Source organism: Eschrichtius robustus, chromosome 13 (assembly GCF_028021215.1).
Source record: "Eschrichtius robustus isolate mEscRob2 chromosome 13, mEscRob2.pri, whole genome shotgun sequence".
NCBI lineage: Eukaryota > Metazoa > Chordata > Mammalia > Artiodactyla > Eschrichtiidae > Eschrichtius > Eschrichtius robustus.
In genome coordinates this window covers 31,711,627-31,738,370 of record NC_090836.1, presented here as the reverse complement: position 1 = coordinate 31,738,370, position 26,744 = coordinate 31,711,627, and positions in this window count along the sequence as shown.

Genomic DNA, 26,744 nt, shown 5'->3' with positions numbered 1-26,744 from the left:
AATAAAGAGTTGAAGATAATGATCATAAAGATGCACAACAAACTCAGGAGAAGAATGAATGAACACAGTGAGAACTTCAACAAAGACTTCAAATATATAAAAAAGAAGCAATCAGAGCTGAAGAATACAATAACTGAAATTTAAGAAATACACTAAAGGTAATCAACTGTAGATTAGGTGATACAGAGGAATGGATTAACAATCTGAAAGACACAGAAGTGGAAATCATCCAGCTGAACAGAAAAAAAGAAAAAATAATTTTAAAAATATGAGGATAGGGGACCTCACTGGTGGCGCAGTGGTTGAGAATCTGCCTGCCAATGCAGGGGACACAGGTTCGAGCCCTGGTCTGGGAAGATCCCACATGCCGCAGAGCAACTAGGCCCGTGAGCCACAACTACTGAGCCTGCACGTCTGGAGCCTGTGCCCCATAACAAGAGAGGCCGCTATAGTGAGAGGCCTGTGCACTGCGATGAAGAGTGGCCCCCGCTTGCCGCAACTAGAGAAAGCCCTCGCACAGAAACGAAGACCCAACATAGCCATAAACAAATAAATAAAATGACTAATACTCTAAAAAAAATATATATATATATATATATATGAGGATAGTTTAATGGACTTCTGAGACAACATCAAGTGTACTAACATTCTCATTGTAGGGTTCCCAAAAAGAGAAGAGAGAGAGAAAGAGGCTGAGAACTCATTTAAAGAAATAGTAGCTGAAAATTTCCCTATCCTGGAGAAGAAATCAGACATGCAGGTCCAGAAAGCACAGAGAGTCCCTGGCAAGATGGACCCAGAGGTCCACTGAGACATTATAATTAAAACGGTAAATATTAAAGATAAAGAGAAAATCTTAAAAGCACAGAAGAAAACCAATTAATTATGTACAAGAAAATTTCCATAAGACTATAAGCTGACTTTTCAACAGAAACTTTACAGGCTAGAAGAGGGTGGCATAATATATTCAAAGTGATAGAAGGAAGAAACCTACAACCAAGAATACTCTACCCAGCACAGTTATCATTCAGAAGTGAAGGAGAAATAGAGTTTTACAGACAAGCAAAACTAAAAGAGTTTATCACCACTACACTAGACTTACAACAAATATTAAAGGGATTTCTCAAAGTTCTAAAGAAAGTCCAGAACTAGAATTTTTTTTTTTTCCACACTGTGCAGTTTGAAGAATCTTAGTTCCCCAATCAGGGATTGAACACGGGCCCTGTGAGTGAAAGCACTGAGTCCTAACCGCTGGACCACCAGAGAATTCCCTAGAAATTTTAAACGTATGTCAAAAAAAATCTCACTGGTAAAGGCAATCATATAGTAAAAGTACTGGATCAACCACTTATAAAGCTAGCAGGAAGGCTAAAAGACAAAAGTAGTAAAATCATCTATATCTACAACAAGTAGTTAAGGGACACAGACAAAAAAATGATGTCAAATATGACGTAAAAAACTGGGAGGAGGTAGTAAAAACGTAGGGCTGTTAGAATTTGTTCAAACTTAAGAGATCATCAACATAAATTAGACACCTATATACATAAGTTGTTATATACATAGCTTGTTATACATGAAATTCATGGTGACCAAAAAAAAAAAAAAACATAATAGATAGACACAAAAAAGAGAAAGAAATCTAACTGTGATGTAAAGACAGTCATCAGATCACGAGGGAAGAGAGCAAGAGAGGAAGAAAGGAACAGAGAAGAGCTACAAAAACAACCAGAAAACAATTAACAAGCTGACAATAAGTGCATACCTATCAATTATTACCTTAAATGTAAATGGACTAAATACTCCAACCAAAAGACAGACTGGCTGAATGGATACAAAATAAATACCTGTATATGTGCTGCTTACAAGAGATTCACTTCAGATCTAGAGACACACATGACTGAAAGTGAAGGGATGGAAAAAGATATTCCATGCAATGGAAATCAAAAGAAAGCTGAAGTAGCAAGACTTATATCAGACAAAATACACTTTGAAACAAAGACTGTTAACAGGAGACAAATGAGGACATTGCATAAAGGTGAAGAGATAAATAAAACAAGATTATATAACACTTGTAAATATACATGTACCCCACATAGGGGCACCTAAATACATAAAGCAAATATTTACAGACATAAAAGGAGAAATTAAATGTAGTACAACAATAGTATGGAACTTTAACACCCCACTTACATCAATGAACAGATCATCCAGATAGAAAATAAAATGAGGAGACTCTGGCTGTAAATGACATATTAGTCAGATAGACTTAATAAATATACATAGAACATTCATCCAAAGGTAGCAGAAAACACATTCTTTTTAAGTGTACGTGAAACTATCTTTAGGATAGATCACATTCTGGCCACACAAGTCTCAATAAATTTAATAATGTTGAAACCACATCAAGTGTCTTTTCTGAACATAACACTGTAAGAAATACTAGAATCAACTCAAAGAAAAAAAAAAAAAAGAAAACCACCAAAACATGGAGTCTAAAAAAATGCTACTAATCAAGCAATGGGTAACTGAAGAAATCAAAGAGGAAATAAAAAAGTACTGAGATCAAATGAAAATGTAAGTTCAAATTCTATGGGAAGCAGAAAAAGCTGTTCTAAGAAGGAAGTTTATAGAGATACAAGCCTAACTCAGGAAACAAGAAAAATAAGCAATCGAACTTTACACCTAAATGAACTAGAAAAAAGAAACAAAACCCAAAGTTAGCAGAAGAAAGGAAACAATAAAAATCATATGGGAAATAAATAAAATAGAGACTAAAAGCAATAGAAAGTATCAATGAAACTAAGAGCTGGTTCTTTAAAAAGATAAATCAAATTGATAAACCTTTAGCCAGACTCATCAAGAAAAAGAGAGAGCCTAAATAAATAAAATCCGAAATGAAAGAGAAGAAGCTACAAAGGACATGACAGAAATACAAAGGATCATAAGAGAACACTACAAACAATACTCCAATAAAATGGATGACCTAGAAGAAATGGAAAATTCCTAGAAATGTACAATCTCCTGAGACTGAATCAGGAAGAAGTAGAAAATATGAACAGAACTGTGGTGGGGGAGGGTTGGGAGGGATAAATTAGTAGTTTGGGATTAGCAGATAACAACTACTATGCATAAAATAGATAAAAACAACAAGATCCTACTGTATAACACAGGAAACTACATTCAATATTTCATAATAAACTATAACGGAAAAAATATGGAAAAGAATATATACATATATATTCACACACATCATTTTGCTGTACACAAGGAACTAAAACAACATTGTAAATTAACTACACTTCAATAAAAAAAGAAAATATGAAAAGACAAATTACTAGTAATAATTGAATCAGTAATCAAGAAATTTCCAACAAACAAAAGTCCAGGATTTGATGGCTTCACAAGTGAATTCTACCAACCATTTAAAGAAGAGCTAACACTTATCTTTTTCAAATTACTCCAAAAAAATTACAGAGGAGGGAACACTTCCAAATGCATTCTATGAGGTCAAAATCACTCTGACATCAAAACCAGACAAAAGCACCACAAAAAAGAAAATAAAATTACAAACTAATATTCCTGATGAACATAGGTGCAAAAATCCTCAACAAAGTATTAGAAAATCAAAATCAACACTACATTGAAAGGATCATACACCATGATCAAGTGGTATTTACCCACTGATGCAAAGATAGTCCAGTATTAGCAAATCGATCAATGTGATACACCACCTTAAGTATACAAAGGGAAAAAAATCACATGATCGTCTCAATGGTGGCAGAAAAAGATTTCTTTTGACAAAATTCGACATCCATTTATGATGAAAATTCTCAAGAAAGTGGGCCTAGAGGAAACATATTTCAACATAATAAAGGCCATATAAGACAAACTTACAGTGAATGTCATACTCAATGGTGAAAAGCTGAAAGCATTTTCTCTAAGATCAGAAACAAGACAAGGATGCCACTTTTATTCAACAAAAAGAAATAAAAGGTATCCAAAGTGGAAAGGAAGAAGTAAACTGTCACTCTTTGCAGATGACATAATTCAATATAAAGAAAACTCTAAAGACTCCACCAAAAAAACTATCAGAACTAATAAATGAATACAGTACATTTGCAGGATACAAAGTTAATATACAGAAATCTGTTTCATTTCTATACACTAATAATAATCTACCAAAAAGAGGAATTAAGAAAACTATCACATTTACAATTGCATCAAAAAGAATAAAAAACCTAGGGGTAAATTGAACCAAGGAAGTGAGCGATCTGTGCTCTAAAAACTATGAGACATTGGTGAAAGAAATTGAAGAAGACACAAATTAGTGGAAGATATACTGTGCTCATGGATTGGAAGAAATTGTGTAGATGTCTATACTACTCAAGGCAATCTACAGACTCAATGCAACCCCTATCAAAATGCCAGTGGTATTTATCAGGAGCTAGAACAAATAATCCTAAAATTTGTATGGAAACATAAAGGACCCCGAATAGTCAAGGCAATCTTGAGAAAGATGGACAAAATTGGAGGTATCATGCTTCCTGATTTCAAACTATACTACAAAGCTATGTTAATCAAAATAGTACAGTACTGACACAAAAACATACATAGACAAATAAAGCAGAATAGAGAGCCCCCAAATAAAACCACACTTATATAGTCAGTTAATCTATGACAAAGAAGGCAAGGATATACAATGAGGAAAAGATAGTCTCTTCAATAAATGGTGTTGGAAAAACTGAATAGCTACATGCAAAAGAATGAATCTGAACCACTTTCTTACACCTTATACAAAAATAAACTCAAAATGGATTAAATTTAAGACCTGAAACCATGACACTCCTAGAAGAAAACATATGCAATATGCTCTTTGATGTCACTTTTAGCAATATTTTTGGATATGTCTCCTCAGACAATGGAAACAAGCAAAAATAAACAAATGAGAATACATAAAACTAAAAAGTTTTGCACAGTGAAGGAAAACATCAACAACAAAATGGCAACTTACTGAATGCAAGAAAATACTTGCAAATGATATATCTGATAAGGGGTTAATATCCAAAATATGTAAAAAACTCATACAACTCAACATCAAAAAACAAATAATCCAATTTAAAAATGGGCAGACATTTATCTGAATAGACATTTTTCCAAAGGAGACATACAGAGAGCCAACAGACACATGAAAAAATGCTCAAAAATCACAAATCATCAGGAAAACGCAAATAAAAACCACAATAAGATATCACATCACATGTGTCAGAATGGCTGTCATCAAAAAGACGAATAACAAATGTTGGCAAGGATGTGGAGAAAAAGAATCCTCGTGCATTGTTGGTGAGAATGTAAATTGGTACAACCACTATTGAAAACAGTATGATTTCATAACAGTAGAATTACCATATATTCTATCAATTCCACTTCTGGGTATTTAACTGAAGAAAACAAAAACACCAATTCAAAAAGATATATGTATCCCTATGTTCATGCCAGCACTATTTATAATAGCCAAGATTTGGAAGCCACCTAGTGTCCATCAAGAGATGAATGGATAAAGAAGATGTGGTATATATATACCACATTGTATACATATATACACAGTAGAATACTTCTCAGCCACAAAGAAGGAAATCTTGTCATTTGTGACAAAATGGATAGATCTAGAGGGTATTAAGCTAATTGAAATAAGTAAGACAGAAACAGATTTCACTTTTATGTGGAATATAAAAAATAAAACGAATAAAACAAAATGAAAACAGATTCTTAGATATAAATAACAAACTGGTGTTGGCCAGAGGTGAGGTGGTTGTGGGTGGGGAAAAATAAAGAAGATTAAGAGATGCAAACTTCCAGTTATAATATAAGTAAATTACAGGGATGTAATAATATACAGCATAAGGAATATGACCAACAATACTGTAATAACTTTGTAAGGGGACAAATGGTTACTAGAATTACTGTGGTGATTATTTCATAATGTATTGAGAATGTTGAATCACTATGTTGTACATCTAAAACTAACATAATATCGTACATCAACTATACTTCCAAAAATGAACAAGGAATGGAAAAAATTACATATGCGGCTTATATTTGTGGCTTCCATTATGTTTCTATTGGTTAATGCTGTGTGCATCAGTTTGGGCAAGAAATCTGATGCTGCCAGTGCAGCATCAGGGAAATCCAGGATACTGATTAGAATGGAGGGGTAACTTCTACTTTAGGGTGGGGCAATTTTCATTTCTCATGACTACAGGAATTTTTCCCCCATAATATAGAGTCAGCCTTTTGGAAGCATAATGTTCAACCTAATTATCATCTGTTACCTCATTTTATCTTTGTTGTAATGTTAAGGTAAATTCATAAAAATTTTTCCTGTTTTCCAAAGTAAGTTTAAAAATTGCTAAGAAAAGTATTTATTCGAACAGAGTCCTCTACTATGCCTAAAGCACTCTATGAAATCACTGACTTCTTCTGTGGAGAATGTAATAAGTGTGGAAAGAAATTCACTGACCTGTCCAAAGGAAAAAAAAAATCATGTGATTAAATCCCAGGATAACATACAGCCTCTTTTTTTAACATAAATTAATTTATTTAATTTATCTATTTATTTATTTGGTTGCTTTGTGTCTTCACTGTGGCAGGTGAGTTCCTTAGTTGAGGCTCATTGGCTCCTTAGTTGCGGCTTGAGAGCTCCTATGTTGTGGTAAGTGAACTCTTATTTATGGCATACATGTGGGATTTAGCTCTTGGACCAGGGATCAAACCCGGGCCCCCTGCATTGGCAGTACAGAGTCCCAACCACTGTGCCAAAAGGGAAGTCCAATACAGCCTCTTTTTTACAAAATTTTTTATACAAAGGGAGAATTTGAGAGGCATAACAGCAGTCAATATGTAAGCAATTTGCTAGGAATTTTTAACTCACCATTTTTCTCAGTAATCGGTCCTATTTCCTAGCAGTGGGAAAGTCAGAAGGCAAAATTTCCTAAGAACAAGTTTACAGGGATAAAGGATTTATCCAAAATGTATATGGCAAGGATATCTATGAATGAACTCCACCTTTTATTAGATAATTAGTGAATTACTTTAAAATATTTGACATTTGAAATTAAAAATTTTTAACCTTAATTACTTTAAGGCTTTGCTAATCTGTTCCTTCTCAGCTATATTCTGAAAGATGTATGTGAAAAAATGTGTAAATTCTCTGCCCTTTACATTCAATTTTTGCTGTGATTTCCTCTTCCTTAGATATCCCATTAAAATGGAAATTGAGAAAAGGGAAAAAGCAGATAGTTTGGGAGGAGAATTTACACTACTATCTTTTTTTTAAAACATATTTATTGGAGTATAATTGCTTTACAAGATTGTGTTAATTTCTGCTGTGTAACAAATTGAATCAGCTATATGTATACATATATCCCCACATCACCTCCCTCTTGCTTTGCATCTCCCTCCCACCCTCCCTATCCCACCCATCTAGGTGGTCACAAAACACCAAGCTGATCTTCCTGTGCTATGCAGCTACTTCCCACTAGCTATCAATTTTACATTTGGTAGTGTATATATGTCAATGCTACTCTCTCACTTGGTCACAGCTTACACTTCCCCCTCGCGTGTCTTCAACTCCATTCTGTACGTCTGCGTCTTTATTCCTGTCCTGCCCCTAGGTTCAACAGAACCTTTTTTTTTTTTTACTCCATATATATGTGTTAGCATATGGTATTTGTTTTACTCTTTCTATTTCACTCTGTATGACAGACTCTAGATTCATCCACCTCAATACAAATAACTCAATCTCGTTTCTTATTATGGCTGAGTAATATTCCATTGTATATATGTGCCACAGATTCTTTATCCATTCATCTTTTGAGGGAGGGTAAGGATGCTTCTATGTCCTGGCTAATGTAAATAGTGCTGCAATGAACATTGTGGTACATGACTCTTTTTGAATTATGGTTTTCTCAGGGTATATGCTCAGTAGTGGGATTGCTGGGTCATATGGTAGTTCTATTTTTAGTCTTGTAAGGAACCTCCATACTGTTCTCCATAGTGGCTGTATCAATTTACATTCCCACCAACATTGCAAGAGGGTTCCCTTTTCTCCACACCCTCTCCAGCATTTATTGTTTGTAGATTTTTTGATGATGGCCATTCTGACTGGTGTGAGGTGATACTTCACTGTAGTTCTGATTTGCATTACTCTAATGATTAGTGATATTGAGCATGCGTTCATGTGTTTGTTGGTAATCTGTATGTCTTCTTTGGAGAAATGTCTATTTAGGGCTTCTGCCCATTTTTGGATTCAGGTGTTTGTTTTTTTGATATTGAGCTGCATGAGCTGCTTGCGAATTTTGGAGATTAATCCTTTGTCAGTGGCTTCATTTGCAAATAGTTTCTCCCATTCTGAGGGTTGTCTTTTCATCTTGTTCATGGTTTCCTTTGCTGTGAAAAAGCTTTTAAGTTTCATTAGGTCCCATTTGTTTATTTTTGTTTTTATTTCCATTTCTCTAGGAGCTGGGTCAAAAAGGATCTTGCTGTGATTTATGTCATAGAGTGTTCTGCCTATGTTTTCCTCTAAGAGTTTGATAGTGTCTGGCCTTACATTTAGGTCTTCAATCCATTTTGAGTTTATTTTTGTGTATCATGTTAGGGAGTGTTCTAATTTCATTCCTTACATGTAGCTGTCCAGTTTGCCCAGCACCACTTATTAAAGAAGCTGTCTTTTCTCCATTGTATATTCTTGCCTCCTTCATCAAAAATAAGGTGACCATATGTGTGTGGGTTTATCTCCGGGCTTTCTATACTGTTCCATTGATATATATTTAGGTTTTTGTGCCAGTACCATACTGTCTTGATTACTGTAGCTTTGTAGTATATTCTGAAGTCAGGGAACATGATTCCTCCAGCTCCATTGTTCTTTCTCAAGATTGCTTTGGATATTCGGGGTCTTTTTTGTTTCCATACAAATTGTGAAATTTTTTCTTCCAGTTCTGTGAAAAATGTCATTGGTAGTTTGATAGAGATTGCATTGAAACTGTAGATTGCTTTGGGTAGTATAGTCATATTCACAATGTTGATTTCTTCCAATCCAAGAACATGGTATATCTCTCCATCTGTTTGTTTCATCTTTAATTTCTTTCATCAGTGTCTTGTAGTTTTCTGCATACATGTCTTTGATCTCCTTAGGTAAGTTTATTCCTAGGTATTTTATTCTTTTTTTTGCAATGGTAAATGGGAGTTTTTCTTTAATTTCTCTTTCAGATTTTTCATCATTAGTGTATAGGAATGTAAGAGATTATTGTGCATTAATTTTGTATCCTGCTACTTTACCAAATTCATTGATTAGCTCTAGGAGTTTTCTGGTAGCATCTTTAGGAGTCTCTATGTATAGTATCACGTCATCTGCAAACAGTGACAGTTTTATGTCTTCTCTTCCAATTTGGATTCCCTTTATTGCTTTTTCTTCTCTGATTGATGTGGCTAAAACTTCCAAAATTGTGTTGAGTAATAGTGGTGAGGGTGGGCAACCTTGTTTTGTTCCAGATCTTAGAGGAAGTGGTTTCAGTTTTTCACCATTGAGAATGATGTTGGCTGTTGGTTTGTCATATATGGCCTTTATTATGTTGAGGTAAGTTCACTCTATGCTTACTTTCTGCAGAATTTTTATCATAAATGGGTGCTGAATTTTGTTGAAAGCTTTTTCTTCATCTATTGAGATAATCATATGGTTTATATCCTTCAATTTATTAATATGGTGTATCACATTGATTGATTTGCATATATTGAAGAATCCTTGCATTCCTGGGGTAAACCCCACTTGATCATGGTGTATGATCCTTTTAATATGTCGGATTCTGTTTGTTAGTATTTTGTTGGAGATTTTTGCATCTATGTTCATCAGTGATATTGGCCTGTAGTATTCTTTTTTTGTGACATCTTTGTCTGGTTTTGATATCAGGGTGATGGTGGCCTCATTGAATGAGTTTGGGAGTGTTCCTCCCTTTCCTATATTTTAGAAGACTTTGAGAAGGATAGGTGTTAGCTCTTCTCTAAATGTTTGATATAATTCGCCTTTGAAGCCATCTGGTCCTGGGCTTTTGTTTGTTGGAAGAATTTTAATCACAGTCTAAAGTTCAGTGCTTGTGTTTTGTCTGTTTATATTTTCTATTTTTTCCTGGTTCAGTCTCGGAAGTTTGTGCTTTTCTAAGAATCTGTCCATTTCTTCCAGGTTGTCCATTTTATTGGCACATAGTTGCTTGTAATAATCTCTCACGATCCTTTGCTTCTCTGCAGTGTCAGTTGTTACTTCTCCTTTTTCATTTCTAATTCTGTTGATTTGAGTCTTCTCCCTTTTCTTCTCTATGAGTCTGGCTAATGGTTTATCAATTTTTTTTATCTTCTCAGAGAACCAGCTTTTAGTTTTATTGATCTTTGCTATTGTTTTCTTTACTTCTTTTTATTTCTTTCTGCTCAGATCTTTATGATTTCTTTCCTTCTGCTAACTGTGGGGGCTTATTCTTCTTCTTTCTCTAATTGCTTTAGGTATAAGGTTAGGTTGCTTACTTGAGATTTTTTTTTTGTTTCTTGAGGTAGGATTCTATAGCTATAAACTTATCTCTTAGAACTAGTTTTGCTGCATCCCACAGGTTTTGCCTCATCGTGTTTTCATTGTCATTTGTTTCTAGGTATTATTTTGATTTCCTCTTTGATTTATTCAGTGATTTCTTAGTTATTCAGGAGAGTATTGTTTAGCCTCCATGTGTTTGTGTTTTTTACATTTTTTTCCCTTTAGTTGAGATCTAGTCTCATAGCATTGTGGTCAGGAAAGCTACTTGATATGAGTTCAATTTTCTTAAATTTACCAAACTTGATTTGTGACACAAGATATGATCTATCCTGGAGAATGTTCTATGAGCACTTGAGAAGAAAGTGTATTCTGTTGTTTTGGGATGGAATGTCCTATAGATATCAATTAAGTCCATCTTGTTTAATGTGTCATTTCATGCTGTGTTTCCTTATTTATTTTCATTTTTGTAGATCTGTCCATTGGTGAGTGTGGGGTGTTAACATCCCCTACTATTATTGTGATAGTTTGATTTCCCTTTTTATGGCTGTTTGCATTTGCCTTATGTATTGAGGTGCTCCTATGTTGCGTATAAATATTTACAATTGTTATATCTTTTTCTTGGATGATCCCTTGATCATTTTGTAGTGTCCTTCTTTGTCTCTTATAGTAGTCTTTATTTTAGTCTATTTTGTCTGATATGAGAACTGCTGCTCCAGCTTTCTTTTGGTTTCCATTTGCATGGAATATCTATCCCATCACTTTCAGTCTGTATGTGTCCCTAAGCCTGAAGTTGGTCTCTTGTAGACAGCATGTATATGGGTCTTGTTTTTGTATCGATTCAGCCAGTCTATGTCTTTTGGTGGGAACATTTTATCCATCTACATCTAAGGTAATTATCCATATGTATGTTCCTATTACTATTTTCTTAATTGTTTTGGATTTGTTTTTGTAGGCCTTTTCCTTCTCTTGTGTTTCCTGCCTAGGAAAGTTCCTTTAGCATTTGTTTTAAAACTGGTTTGGTGGTGCTGAATTGTCTTAACTTTTTCTTCTCTGTAAAGGTATACATTTCTCCATCGAATCTAAATGGGATCCTTGCTGGATAGAGTAATCTTGGTTGTAGGTTTTTCCCTTTCATCACTTTAAATATTTCTTGCCACTCCCTTCTGGCTTGCAGAGTTTCTGCTGAAAATTCAGCTGTTAACCTTATGGGGATTCCCCTGTATGTTATTTGTTGCTTTTCCTTTGCTGATTTTAATATTTTTTCTTTGTGTTTAATTTTTGATAGTTTGATTAATATGTCTCTTGGCATGTTCCCCTTGGATTTATCCTGTATGGGAGTCTCTGTGCTTCCTAGATTTGATTGACTATTTCCTTTCCCATGTTAGGGAAGTTTTCAAACTACTTCAAATGTTTTCTCAGACCCTTTCTTTTTCTCCTCTTCTTCTGGGACCCCTATAACTTGATTGTTGGTGAGTTTAATGTTGTCCCAGAAGTCTCTGAGACTGTTCTCAGTTCTTTCCATTATTTTTTCTTTATTCTACTCTGCAGTAGTTATTTCCACTCTTTTATCTTAAGGTCACTTATATGTTTTTCTGCCTCAGTTATTCTGCTATTGATTCCTTCTAGAGAATATTTAATTTCATTTATTTTGTTGTTCATCATTGTTTATTTTCTATTTAGTTCTTCTAAGTCCTTGTTAAACGTGTCTTCTATTTACTCCATTCTATTTCCAAGATTTTGGATCATCTTTACTCTCATTACTCTGAATTCTTTTTCAGGTAGACTGCCTATTTCCTCTTCATTTCATCGGTTGCATATTTCTCTGTCTTCTCATTTTGTTTAACTTACTGTGTTTGGGGTCTGCTTTTCACAGGCTGCAGGTTCATAGTTTGCATTGTTTTTGGTGTCTACCACCAGGGGATAAGGTTTGTTCAGTTGCTTGTGTAGGCTTCTCGGTGGAGGGGACTAGTGCCTGTGTTCTGGTGAGTTGTTCTGGATCTTGTCTTTCTGGTGGGCAGGGCTGCATCCGGTGGTATGTTTGGGGTGTCTGTTAGCTTTGTATGATTTTAGGCAGCCTCTCCACTAATCAGTGGTGTTGTGTTCCTGTCTTGCTAGTTGTTTGGCATGGGCAATCCAGCACTGGAACCTGCTGACCATTGAGAGGAGCAGGGTCTTAGCATTGACATGAAGATCTCTAGGAGAGCTCTCACTGATTGATATTACTTTGGGCTGGGAGGTCCCTGGTGGTGCAATGTCCTGAACTTGACTCTCCCACCTCAGAGGCTTAGCCCTGGCACCAGGCCAGATCACCAAGACCTTGTCAACCACATGGCTCAGAATAAAAGGGAGAAAAAAAAAGAAAGAGAAAAGAATACTGAAATATCTTAAAAAATACAATAAAATTATTAAAATAAAAAATATTAAAATAGTAAAATAAAAAAGTAATAAAAAAAGAAGAGGGCTTCCAAACCAATAAACAAATCCACCAATGATAACAAGCACTAACAACTGTACTAAGATAAATATAAAAAATCAGAAACAGGTCAGTCACAGACAGCAAACCCCAAGTCTGCAGTTGCCCCCAAAGTCTACTGCCTCATTCTGGGTTGCTTTGTTGTCTATTCAGGTATTCCACAGATGCAGGGTACCTCAAGTTGACTTTGGAGATTTAATCTGCTGCTCCTGAGGCTGCTGGGAGAAATTTTCCTTTCTCTTGTTTGTTTGCACAGCTTCTGGGGTTCAGCTTTGGATTTGGCCCTGCCTCTGTATGTAGGTCGCCTGAGGGCATCTGTTCTTCACCCAGACAGGACGGATTTAAAGTAGCAGATGATTAGTGGGCTCTGGCTCACTCAGGCCAGGGGGTGGGAGGGGTATGGAAAGCAGGGTGAGCCTGCAGTGGCAGAGGTCGCCGTGACGTTGCAACAGCCTGAAGTACTCCATATGTTCTCCCAGAGACGTTGTCCCTGGATCACGGGACCCTGGCAGTGATGGGCTGCACAGTTAGCCTAGGCTCATGCCTGTCTCTGGAGCTCCTTTAGGTCGTGCTCTGAATTCCCTCTACTCGCTCACCTTGAAACAATGGTCTTTTGCCTCACAGGCAGGTCCAGAATTTTCCCGGACTCCCTATCAGCTAGCTCTGGTGCACTAGCCCCCTTCAGGTTGTGTTCATGCAGCCAACCTTAATCCTCTCCCTGGGATCTGTCCTCTGAAGCCTGAGCCTCAGCTCCTAGCCCCCACCAGCCCCAGCGGGTGAGCAGACAAGCCTCTCATGCTGGTGAGTGCTGGTTGGCACTGATCCTCTGTGCGGTGATCTTTCTGCTTTGTCGTCTGCACCCCTGTTGCTGTGCTCTCCTCTGTGGCTCTGAAGCTTCCTTCCACACACACCCCTGTCTCCGCCAGTGAAGGGGTTTCCTAGTGTGTGGAAACTTTTCCTCCTTCACAGCTCTCTCCCATAGATGCAGGTTCCATCCCTATTCTTTTGTCTCTGTTTTTCCTTTTTTCTTTTGCCTTACCCAGGTAAGTGGGGAGTTTCTTGCCTTTTGGGAAGTGCGAGGTCTTCTGCCAGTGTTCAGTAGGTGTTCTGTAGGAGTTGTTCCACATGTAAATGTATTTTTGATGTATTTTTTGGGAAGAAGGTGATCTCCATGTCTTACTCCTCTGTCATCTTTAAGGTCCCGTTCTACACTATTATCTTTTTTATCAGTTTTATAATTCTAAAAATTACCTAACATTATAAAAAAAGAAGCTATTGTTCACATTTGTGTATAGACTTGGAGGGTTGCAAAATAGTTGAATTTTATGACACAAAGGAAAAATTCTTAAAGGTATTGTTTGAAATGATCCACTTTGTTCAATTGTTACCAAGAAAGTAGTCATTAAACACATCATGCACACTTTACAAAACCAAAAGTAAAGAACATGACAATACACCAGTTTGGATCCTCAGTACTCTGAGTATTTTCAATTTGGGATTGTTTTTCTTTTTCCAGGCTATTAGCTTGGAAAGCTTAGATATCAGACATCAGAGTTTTTATGAAATTATACTCAAAATATCCCTTTGGAACCTTGCTTTAAGTGGGAAGTGATGTTACGTGAAAAGTATTAAACTCTTGACATACAACAGATTTTCTGACATATTTACAATTTCTACTCTAAATCCTTTATATTTCATTGTTTTTATCTTTGATATGTAAGTAGCTTAATAAGACTTGAGTCTCGGCAGGAGAGAAGATGGCGGAAGAGTAAGACGCGGAGATCACCTTCCTTCCCACAGATACAGTAGAAATACATCTACACGTGGAACTGCTCCTACAGAACACCCACTGAGCGCTGACAGAAAACGTCCGACCTCTAAACAGGCAAGAAACTCCCCCCGTACTTAGGTAGGGCAAAAGAAAAAAGAAATAACAGAGACAAAAGAATAGGGACGGCACCTGCACCAGTGGGAGGGAGCTGTGAAGGAGGAAAGATTTCCATGCACTAGGAAGCCCCTTCGCGGGCAGAGACTGCGGGTGGCAGAGGGGGGAAGCTTCGGAGCCACGGAAGAGAGCACAGCCACAGGGGTGCAGAGGGCAAAGCGGAGAGATTCCTGCACAGAGGCTCGGCAACGAGCAGAACTCACCAGCCCGAGAGGCTTGTCTGCTCCCCCGCCGGGGCGGGCGGGGCTGGGAACTGAGGCTTGGGCTTCGGTCGGATCGCAGGGAGAGGATTGGGGTTGTCGGCGTGAACACAGCCTGAAGGGGTTAGTGCACCACAGCTAGCCGGGAGGGAGTCCGAGAAAAAGTCTGCAGCTGCCGAAGAGGCAAGAGACTTTTTCTTGCCTCTTTGTTTCCTGGTGCGTGAGGAGAGGGGATTCAGAGCGCCGCCTAAACGAACTCCAGAGACGGGCGCGAGCCGCGGCTAACAGCGCGGATCCCACAGCAACAGGGGCGCAGAGGGAAAAACGGAGAGACTCCCGCACAGAGGCTCGGCGCCGAGCAGCGCTCACCAGCCCGAGAGGCTTGTCTGCTCACCCGCCGGGGCGGGCGGGGCTGGGAGCTGAGGCTCAGCTTCCGTCAGATCGCAGGGAGAGGACTGGGGCTGGCGGCGTGAACACAGCCTGAAGGGGTTAGCGCACCACAGCTGGCTGGGAGGGAGACCAGGAAAAGGTCTGCAGCTGCCGAAGAGGCAAGAGACTTTTTCTTGCCTCTTTGTTTCGCTGCGCGGAAGGAGAGGGGATTCAGAGCGCCGCCTAAACAAGCTCCACAGACTGGCGCGAGCCGCGGCGATCAGCGCGGGCCCCAGAGATGGGCGTGAGATGCTGGGGCTGCTGCTGCCGCCTCCAAAAAGCCTGTGTGTGAGCACAGGTCACTCTCCACACCGCCCCTCCCGGGAGCCTGTGCAGCCCGCCACCGCCAGGCTCCCGTGATCCGGGGACAAGTTCCCCGGGAGAACACACGGCGCACCTCAGGCTGCTGCAACGTCACGCCCGCCTCTGACGCCGCAGGCTCACCCTGCCTCTTCTGTACCCCTCCCTCCCCGCGGCCTGGGTGAGCCAGAGCCCCTGAAGCAGCTGCTCCTTTAACCCCATCCTGTCTGGGCGGGGAACAGACGCCCTCAGGTGACCTACACGCAGAGGCGGGTCCAAATCCAAAGCTGATCCCCAGGAGCTGTGCGAACAGAGAAGAGAAGGGGAAATCTCTCCCAGCAGCCTCAGAAGCAGCGGATTAAAACTCCACAAACAACCTGATGTGCCTGCATCTGTTGAATACCTGAATAGACAACGAATCATCCCAAATTCAGGAGGTGGACTTTCAGAGCAGGATATATTAATTTTTCCCCTTTTCCTTTTTTTTGTGAGTGTATATGTATATGCTTCTGGGTGAGATTTTGTCTGTATAGCTCTGCTTTATAATAGCTTTATTTTACTTCACTATATTATAGCCTCCTTCTTTCTTTCTTTCTATTTTTCTCCCTTTTACTCTGAGCCGTGTGGACGAAAGGCTCTTGGTGCTCCAGCCAGGCATCAGGGCCGTGCCTCTGAGGTGGGAGAGCCAACTTCAGGACACTGGTCCACAAGAGACCTCCCAGGTCCACGTAATACCAAACGGCGAAAATCTCTCAGAGATCTCCATCTCAACATCAAGACCCAGCTTCACTCAATGACCAGCAAACTACAGTGCTGGACACCCTATGCCAAACAACTAGCAAGACAGGAACACAGCCCCATCCATTAGCGGAGAGGCTGCCTAAAATCATAATAAGGCCACAGACACCCCAAAATACACCACCAGACGTGGACGTGCCCACCAGAAAGACAAGATCCAGCCTCATCCACCAGAACTCAGGCACTAGTTCCCTCCACCAGGAAGCCTACACAACCCACTGAACCAACCTTAGCCACTGGGGACAGATACCAAAAACAACGGGAACTACGAACCTGCAGCCTGTGAAAAGGAGACCCCAAACACAGTAAGATAAGCAAAATGAGACGACAGAAAAACACACAGCAGATGCAGGAGCAGGGTCAAAACACTCCAGATTTAACAAATGAAGAGGAAATAGGTAGTCTACCTGAAAAAGAATTCAGAATAATGACAGTAAGGATGATCCAAAATCTTGGAAATAGAATAGACAAAATGCAAGAAACATTTAACAAGGAGGTAGAAGAACTAAAGAGGAACCAAGCAATGATGAAAAACACAATAAATGAAATTAAAAATACTCTAGATGGGATCAATAGCAGAATAACGGAGGCAGAAGAAAGGATAAGTGACCTGGAAGATAAAATGGTGGAAATAACTACTGCAGAGCAGGATAAAGAAAACAGAATGAAAAGAACTGAGGACAGTCTCAGAGACCTCTGGGACAACATTAAATGCACCAACATTCGAATTATAGGGGTCCCAGAAGAAGAAGAGAAAAAGAAAGGGACTGAGAAAATATTTGAAGAGATTATAGTTGAAAACTTCCCTAATATGGGAAAGGAAACAGTTAATCAAGTCCTGGAAGCACAGAGAGTCCCATACAGGATAAACCCAAGGAGAAACACGCCAAGACACATATTAATCAAACTGTCAAAAATTAAATATAAGGAAAACATATTAAAGGCAGCAAGGGAAAAAAAGCAAATAACACACAAGGGAATCCCCATAAGGTTAACATCTGATCTTTCAGCAGAAACTCTGCAAGCCAGAAGGGAGTGGCAGGACATATTTAAAGTGATGAAGGAGAAAAATCTACAGCCAAGATTACTCTACCCAGCAAGGATCTCATTCAGATATGATGGAGAAATTAAAACCTTTACAGACAAGCAAAAGCTGAGAGAGTTCAGCACCACCAAACCAGCTTTACAACAAATGCTAAGGGAACTTCTCTAGGCAAGAAATACAAGAGAAGGAAAACACCTACAATAACAAACGCAAAACATTTAAGAAAATGGGAATAGGAACATACATATCGATAATTACCTTGAATGTAAATGGATTAAATGCTCCCACCAAAAGACACAGGCTGGCTGAATGGATACAAAAACAAGACCCATATATATGCTGTGTACAAGAGACCCACTTCAGATCTAGAGACACATACAGACTGAAAGTGAGGGGATGGAAAAAGATATTCCATGCAAATGGAAATCAAAAGAAAGCTGGAGTAGCAATTCTCATATCAGACAAAATGGACTTTAAAGTAAAGACTATTACAAGAGACAAAGAAGGACACTATATAAAGATCAAGGGATCGATCCAAGAAAAAGGTATAACAATTGTAAATATTTATGCACCCAACATAGGAGCACCTCAATACATAAGGCAAATACTAACAGCCATAAAAGGGGAAATCGACAGCAACACAATCATAGTAGGGGACTTTAACACCCCACTTTCACCAATGGACAGATCCTCCAAAATGAAAATAAATAAGGAAACACAAGCTTTAAATGATACATTAAACAAGATGGACTTAATTGATATTTATAGGACATTCCACCCAAAAACAACAGAATACACATTTTTCTCAAGTGCTCATGGAACATTCTCCAGGATAGATCATATCTTGGGTCACAAATCAAGCCTTGGTAAATTTAAGAAAATTGAAATCGTATCAAGTATCTTTTCCGACCACAACGCTATGAGACTAGATATCAATTACAGGAAAGGATCTGTAAAAAATACAAACACATGGAGGCTACACAATACACTGCTTAATAACGAAGTGATCACTAAATAAATCAAAGAGGAAATCAAAAAATACCTAGAAACAAATGACAATGGAGATAAGACGACCCAAAACCTATGGGACACAGCAAAAGCAGTGCTAAGAGGGAAGTTTATAGCAATACAAGCCTACCTAAAGAAACAGGAAACATCTCGAATAAACAAACTAACCTTGCACCTAAAGCAATTAGAGAAAGAAGAACAAAAAAACCCCAAAGCCAGCAGAAGGAAAGAAATCATAAATATCAGGTCAAAAATAAATGAAAAAGAAATGAAGCAAACAATAGCAAAAATCAATGAAACTAAAAGCCGGTTCTTTGAGAAGATAAACAAAATTGATAAACCATTAGCCAGACTCATCAAGAGAAAAAGGGAGAAGACTCAAATCAATAGAATTAGAAATGAAAAAGGAGAAGTAACCACTGACACTGCAGAAATACAAAAGATCATGAGAGATTACTACAAGCAATTCTATGCCAATAAAATGGACAACCTGGAAGAAAAGCACAACCTTCCAAGACTGAACCAGGAAGAAATAGAAAATATGAACAGACCAATCACAAGCACTGAAATTGAAACTGTGATTAAAAACCTTCCAACAAACAAGAGCCCAGGACCAGATGGCTTCACAGGTGAATTCTATCAAACATTTAGAGACGAGCTAACACCTATCCTTCTCAAACTCTTCCAAAATATTGCAGAGGGAGGAACACTCCCAAACTCATTCTACGAGGCCACCATCACCGTGATACCAAAACCAGACAAAGATGTCACAAAGAAAGAAAACTACAGGCCAATATCACTGATGAACATAGATGCAAAAATCCTCAACAAAATACTAGCAAACAGAATCCAACAGCACATTAAAAGGATCATACACCATGATCAAGTGGGGTTTATCCCAGGAATGCAAGGATTCTCCAATATACGCAATTCAATCAATGTGATACACCATATTAACAAATTGAAGGAGAAAAACCATATGATCATCTCAATAGATGCAGAGAAAGCTTTCGACAAAATTCAACACCCATTTATGATAAAAGCCCTGCAGAAAGTAGGCATAGAGGGAACTTTCCTCAACATAATAAAGGCCATATTTGACAAACCCACAGCCAACATTGTCCTCAATGGTGAAAAACTGAAACCATTTCCACTAAGATCAGGAACAAGGTAAGGTTGCCCACTCTCACCACTATTATTCAACATAGTTTTGGAAGTGTTAGCCACAGCAATCAGAGAAGACAAAGAAATAAAAGGAATCCAAATCAGAAAAGAAGAAGTAAAGCTGTCACTATTTGCAGATGACTTGATACTATACATAGAGAATCCTAAAGATGCTACCAGAAAACTCCTAGAGCTAATCAATGAATTTGGTAAAGTAGCAGGATACAAAATTAATGCACAGAAATCTCTTGCATTTCTATACACTAATGACGAAAAATCTGAAAGTGAAATTAAGAAAACACTCCCGTTTACCACTGCAACAAAAAGAATAAAATATCTAGGAATAAACCTACCTAAGGAGACAAAAGACCTGTATGCAGAAAATTATAAGACACTGATGACAGAAATTAAAGATGATACAAATAGATGGAGAGATATACCATGTTCCTGGATTGGAAGAATCAACATTGTGAAAATGACTCTACTACCCAAAGCAATCTACAGATTCAATGCAATCCCTATCAAACTACCACTGGCATTTTTCACAGAACTAGAACAAAAAATTTCACAATTTGTATGGAAACACAAAAGACCCTGAATAGCCAAAGCAATCTTGAGAACGAAAAATGGATCTGGGGGAATCAGGCTTCCTGACTTCAGACTATATTACAAAGCTACAGTAATCAAGACAGTTTGGTACTGGCACAAAAACAGAAATATAGATCAATGGAACAGGATAGAAAGCCCAGAGATAAACCCACACACATATGGTCACCTTATCTTTGATAAAGGAGGCAAGAATATACAGTGGAGAAAAGACAGCCTCTTCAATAAGTGGTGCTGGGAAAATTGGACAGATACATGTAAAAGTATGAAATTAGAACACTCCCTGACACCGTGCACAAAAATAAACTCAAAATGGATTAAAGACCTAAATGTAAGGCCAGACACTATCAAACTCTTAGAGGAAAACATAGGCAGAACACTCTATGACATACATCACAGCAAGATTCTTTTTGACCCAGCTCCCAGAGAAATGGAAATAAGAACACAAGTAAACAAATGGGACCTAATGAAACTTAAAAGCTTTTGCACAGCAAAGGAAACCATAACCAAGACCAAAAGACAACCCTCAGAATGGGAGAAAATATTTGCAAATGAAGCAACTGACAAAGGATTAATCTCCAAGATTTACAAGCAGCTCATGCAGTTCAATAACAAAAAAACGAACAACCCAATCCAAAAATGGGCAGAAGACCTAAATAGACATTTCTCCAAAGAAGATATACAGATTGCCAACAGACACATGAAAGAATGCTCAACATCATTAATCATTAGAGAAAGGCAAATCAAAACTACAATGAGATATCATCTCACACCGATCAGAATGGCCATCATCAAAAAATCTAGAAACAATAAATGCTGGAGAGGGTGTGGAGGAAAGGGAACCCTCTTGCACTGTTGGTGGGAATGTAAATTGATACAGCCACTATGGAGAACAGTATGGAGGTTCCTTAAAAAACTACAAATAGAAGTACCATACGACCCAGCAATCCCACTACTGGGCATATACCCTGAGAAAACCATAGTTCAAAAAGAGTCATGTACCAAAATGTTCATTGCAGCTCTATTTACAATAGCCAGGACATGGAAGCAACCTAAATGTCCATCGACAGATGAATGGATAAAGAAGATGTGGCACATATATACAATGGAATATTACTCAGCCATAAAAAGAAATGAAATGGAGGTATTTGTAATGGGGTGGATGGAGTTAGAGTCTGTCATACAGAGTGAAGTAAGTCAGAAAGAGAAAAACAAATACAGTATGCTAACACATATATACGGAATCTAAGGAAAAAAAAAAAAAGCCATGAAGAACCTAGTGGCAAGACGGGAATAAAGACACAGACCTACTAGAGAATGGACTTGAGCATATGGGGAGGGGGTGGGGTGAGATGTGACAGGGTAAGAGAGTGTCATGGACTCATACACTACCAAATGTAAAATAGATAGCTAGTGGGAAGCAGCCACATAGCACAGGGAGATCAGCTCGGTGCTTTGTGACCAGCTGGAAGGGTGGGATAGGGAGGGTGGGAGGGAGGGAGATGCAAGAGGGAAGAGATATGGGAACATATTGTATATGTATAACTGATTCACTTTGTTATAAAGCAGAAGCTAACACACCATTGTAAGGCAATTATACTTCAATAAAGATGTTTAAAAAAAAAAAAAAGACTTGAGTCTCTCACATGCCTCAGTTTTGTGTGAGCTTGTAATAAGCATTTGGAATTTTCTTAGAAGGAAATCATAGGCAGTTCAATGTTGGGCTCATACCTTGATTGTTGAGTTTTTGCTTTCCTATATATGACTCATGTGTTTTTGAGCAATTTGTGTAACTGTTCTGAGCTTCAAGTTTCTTTATCTTTAGAATTCAGGTCGTAACTTTCCTTTACATAACTCTTCACAAGATTAAAGTTATCTATTAGTGTCTAGTTAGGGTTATGCAGTACAAAGGGAGTGTAGTACATCAAAGAGTGGTGACTCAATGCAGAAGATACTGAATTTGTATTTTTTTGTCTGAATGACACTGAGAGAGGCAGGTTAATTAGGACACTGACACTCTATGTTTAAATTTGGTTTCTGTCACCTACTATTTGTAAGAATTTGGGCAAGTTTTAAAATCTGTTGGCCCAGTTTCCTCACTTGTAAAATAGATTACTTATAGTACCTTCCTTATAAGATTATTGTCAATATTAATTATTTAATATATAGGAAGACCCTAGAACACAGTTTCTCACATATAGAAAAGCTATATAAATCTATATTCATTCTGGCACATTCTAGGTACTCCATAAATGTATTACTATATAATTGTCTCATGGTCAGAGACAGTTCTGACTCTTGAGTGGAAGTGACAGTTTGGGGGAAAGCAAAAAAAGACATTTGAATTTACCTAGGATACCAAAATGTATTGAGTAATGAGAAGCCAAAATTGGATTGGAAGGGTAAGTGTTATCAAAATTATGGAAATAATCCAACTTGCATTTTCCATAAATGTACATAAAATATATTTTGTATGTATTTTATGATTTTTTTCTTATAAAACTTGCAAGATATTCAGGACAGACATTACTCTCCCTCTTTTAAAAGTGAGAAAACTGGAGTCAAAGGTTTTGGTGACCAATGAGGGACCTAGAGCAAACTTCTCTTCTTTACCTGAACTCTGCAAGCATCCAGAGCTTGGTACTAGCAGAGGCCTTAGTGCCCATCTGTCTCCTTGGAAAGTCTAGATGAATTTGGGTGAGTCTCTCCTGGCTCTTAGATCTCCTGTTATTGACTGATGATCCTAAGTTTTATTCAGTGATGTTAAACTTCTCTCTGGAGGAGTAGGTTATCCTTGAAACTTAGTTTCAAGAAGAGGTATACCTGGAATATCTTCAGTTGAAAGACATGGGAAGATTTTGCTCAGTTTAAACACTGACTGGGTTATCCTCAGTTGAAAGACTGGGAAGGCTTTGCTCAGTTGAAAGGCACTGAGTAAGGTTGGACTCGGTAATTGGGTGGAAGATTGGCCTGTCATTTTTCCTTGAATTTCCTACTTTAATAGAGTTTGTTAGAATAAAAGTGAAGATACCTCATGAGAATTTTCAGCTCCAAAGAAGGGACATCTCCTCCTAGTTAGCAACAACTTTCTCAGGCAACTGAGAAACTTGCAGGAGTGGTGGAGGCAAGTCCTCACACTGTGCAGCCATCTCTATAGGGAAACCCACTCATTTTAATTAAAAACTTGCTCTGCTAGGGACACACATAAGAGCTGGCCACTCTATGATCCAACCACCCATGGTAGTCTTAGGCCATCAAAGGGAGAAACTGAGACATGTAAGATGGCTGAAACAACTCTAGGGTGAAGCCTAGAGGAGTTAAGTTCACAAACAGCACATTGGCCCACCACACAATCATCACCAGAAATTTTCTCTCAACAAACCAACCTCAGAATGGGAAACAAAGCTTTCAAAGCAAAAGAAAAAAGAACAACAGACTGACAGCCTCCAACTAATACCCTAGCCAGGTTTATGTACGTACAAAACTTATACTTACAAGTACTTACTTAATTGGGAATTAAAGGAAATCTCACTCTGAAAATAACTTTAAAAAGTGAGAAAACTGAACTGTGAAGAAGTTGAATTGACTTGCCCAGAAATACAGAACAGAAAAGAGCCACAAAATTTATGGCTTTACCTCCCAATTTTGGTTATTTTTATCATTATATCACATTATCTCCATAGGAAATGATGTTGGTAAACGACCATAAGTATTTTCTGGATTTTCTGAAATGTTTATTTAACTTCACTGTTTAATTCTTTCCCAAAGGAATTTTCCTCAGGTCAACTTAACATTTTAATATGTACAACCTACATTAGTTCTTCAAAGTTATAGCTTTAAATTTTGAAGAACTTAGGAGCATTTTTATCACATGAAGTTTTTTGGAGGCAAACCTCGTGAATATGTGTTTTTAAAATACATATAATCTTAAGATAACGGGAATATTAGTGCATTCTAGATGCTTCTAAAAATCTGTTTTAAATTACAATGGCTATTGTGTCCTCTGAAGCAACATTGGCTTCAAGGATAATGACGTTTTTCTTTTGTATAACATTGAGAATGGCTTAGTTTTCACCTATATTTGCGAATGTTAGGTATGCACAAACTGTATTAGTATTCTCACCTTCATGGAGAAAGTCATTAAACAATTTTATTGCTAGGATTCCCTCTTTAAGTTTCAAGATCTTCAGATTTATACTCTTTCAGTGTACATAATATCTTAAAATCAGATATTTAGTAGATTGCCTGTGTAGTATTCTAATTTGGGCATAATTTCAGAATATTTCTGAATTTATTTTATTTACTTTAAGTTTCTCTAGTTATCAGTCTCTATATCATAAAATATTTGGCTGCTCTAATCTGAACTCTCAACGTCTGTCCTGTGTACAGTCAGACAGCAGAAGTTCCCTGAACTTTTGCTGTTATTTGAGTTAGAAATAAGGTCTTGTCTCTTATACAAACAACAGTTTATAATTTGTTAAATGGGTGTACTTCAGTTGATAAGTCATTGCTCAGAAAACACATGAGCACAGAAACACTGGGGACTTGGGTAAATGGATTTTAAAATAACCCAGATTCTATTTCCTACAATTTAGGGTTATTTCAGTTTAATCACATCGGCTGCTTTCCCCTACATGCTTCTTCAGGAGATGGGTAAGCCCATCTTTACAGAAGGTTTAAGAGTCTTCCTATTAATCCTTTCTGTTTATTGCTAGATGGATCATACAGTTATTTTTGGACCCAGAAAATCAAGTTATTGGTTTAGAAAAGCCTTAAGGTTAAGGCCAGTTATTTTATCCAATGTGGCTCTTTGCAGTTCAGCCTGTTAGTTGAACAACACAAAAGCATGTGGTGTTTTTGTTGGAGCCCATTTTAATTCACTGTAAATTTTAAGGCCACACAAAGAATGCTCATCAATCTTTCAATGCAGGGGTCACAACGCAAATGCTTATGGGGCTGGGCTGCTAAAATAAACAAGTAGATTGGGTGATGGGGACTGTGGCTAATTGGAGAGTAAACACTCCTGTCAAGGATAGGAGGATGCGGTGGGCCAGAAAGACTGTTTACATGAATGGGATACAATATCGGTTATTTTTATTATTCTTTTAGGCATATGAGTTTCTCATTTTTTCTGAATGTCACCAGTTTCCAGAATCTTATTACTTTTCCTAGGTATGTTCCCACCTGGGAACAAATGGCTCTGTTACTGATCTGTGGTGTTTTTGTTGACATGGTGCAGAGATGTCAAAAAGTCAATCCACCTGGTTGTTCTCACTGAAGTATCCACCTAGTCACTCTGTTGCTGGCCCCAGAGCTCAGTATATAACTGATTTATGCTCAGGGCATGTTTAGAGACACTTCCACTTTTTGCAAGAGATTTCTACTGTGTTCTTTCTTGTTTAGTCAAATACCTCTGCTTTCTCTCTTTCTAGGATTCTCTTTGGTTGACATTGAAGGGTACCTCTTGTAGTTTTCCAATTGATAAATTGAATTTTATTTAAAAAATATTTTTTTTTAATGTTTAGAGACTTAAGGTGGGAGATAGAGTTTACAGGAAGTGTGACATTTTGAATTAAAGCTCACCTACTTTTCATAACTGTTTATTTCATATAGGAGTATCATTGATTAGCAATGTTGTGATAGTTTCAGGTGTACAGCAAAGTCAGTTATACATATACATATATCTACTCTTTTTCAAATTCTTTTCCCATTTAGGTTGTTACATAATATTGAACAGAGTTCCCTGTGCTGTACAGTAGGTCTTGTTGGTTATACATTTTAGATATAGCAGTGTATACATATCAATCCTGAAAATATTTGCAAATGATGTGACCGACAAGGGATTGGTCTCCAAAATTTACAAACAGCTCATATGGCTTAGTATCATCAAAATAAACAACCAAATCAAAAGATGGGCAGAACTAAATAGACATTTCTCTAAAGAAGACATACAGATGGCCAAGAGGTAAATGAAAAGATGTTCAACATTGCTAATTATTAGAGAACTGCAAATCCAAACTACAATGCAATATCACCTCACACCAGTCAGAACAGCTGTCATCAAAAAATCTACAAACAATAAATGCTGGAGAGGGTGTGGAGAGAAGGGAACCCTCGTACACTGTTGGTGGGAATGTAAATTGGTACAGCCACTATGGAGAACAGTATGGAGGTTCCTTAAAAAACTAAAAATAGAGCTACCACAT